We start from the raw sequence: 1,040 nt of genomic DNA, 5'->3' as shown, positions 1-1,040 counted from the left end.
TTGCATAATTCTTTTAGTTAAAGGAATAGTTTACCAAAAATTGAAGTGTCCTGATTATTTTCACCCCCAGGCCATCCAAGATGTATATGACTTTCTTCAGCCCAAGAGAAATTTAGATTTTGGAGGGTAACATTTCAGGATTTTTCTCCATCTAATGCAAGTAAATGGGGCTCTTTTTTTCCACACAACCCCAGCCAACAAATTAGAATCTTCTTTAACATTTGTAAGTAAAAAATAAATAATTTTCTTATTTTGTTCTGAAAATGACTCATCGTTTCACTAGATAAGGCCCTTATTTGTTGGCTGGGGTCGTTTAGAATACTTTGAAGCTGCCTAAATATGGATTTTGGGCCATCAAAAATGGTCCACGCTGAGCCTCATTCATTTGCACTCTAGAAAAATATTGGAATGTTTTGCTCCAAAACCTTAAATTCTCTTCAGCCAAAGAATGAACAACATATACATCTTAAATGACCTGGTGGTGAGTATATAATAAGGACATTTTCATTTTTGGGTGAACTATCCCTAAGTAAAGTCCCTTTTAAAGTGTAATTTTCACACCTGATATCTTCTGTAGTTTTTTTTATTTATTGGAAAGCCTGATTTTCAGTGTTTTGTTGGCTTCAATCTTTCACCAAGGTGCTTAACAGTACAACCTAATGAACTAATCAGTCAAATTAGCCCTGATGAAAGTCCATGGTGTGATTAATATAGCGTTTGTGGGTGGTATTAAGTACTTGGCATGTGCTCATATTTTGACACCATTGAAATTGCAGGAAATTAACAGCATGGCGTATTTATTTGCATGTTCCTCTGTCTAAACAACTCCCCCTCTCTGCAGCAGTCTGGTCTGAAACATGTCATGAATCAGAGGGGACGGAGATGTTGTCCAACCTATAGAAGGAAAACAGAGAGGGAGAAAATGAAAGAGAAAGAGAGGGCATCGTGCAAACTGACAATTCCAGCGACTCTGTCAGACAGCAGTTGACTGCTATTCTGCTATTCCTGTTAGAGGGCTGAACCCACTCTGCCTTGTTGGC

The 1,040-nt window shown here is 37.8% G+C and overlaps 1 long non-coding RNA gene across 2 annotated transcripts in view; it reads left to right on the top strand.

Moving 5' to 3' along the window:
* Positions 1-958, top strand: part of LOC107581866 (uncharacterized) — a 4,836-nt gene extending 3,878 nt beyond the window's left edge. For both annotated transcript variants that reach the window (XR_001608873.1, XR_001608874.1), the window contains exon 3: positions 842-958. This is a non-coding gene — a long non-coding RNA (uncharacterized lncRNA). The remainder of the gene's footprint in view (positions 1-841) is intronic.
* Positions 959-1,040: the final 82 nt, after the last annotated feature.

This window comes from Sinocyclocheilus grahami, unplaced genomic scaffold (assembly GCF_001515645.1).
Source record: "Sinocyclocheilus grahami isolate Dianchi unplaced genomic scaffold, SAMN03320097.WGS_v1.1 scaffold38.1, whole genome shotgun sequence".
Lineage (NCBI taxonomy): Eukaryota > Metazoa > Chordata > Actinopteri > Cypriniformes > Cyprinidae > Sinocyclocheilus > Sinocyclocheilus grahami.
Note: the sequence above shows the minus strand (reverse complement) of the source record. Positions and strands in the feature narration are given on the sequence as shown.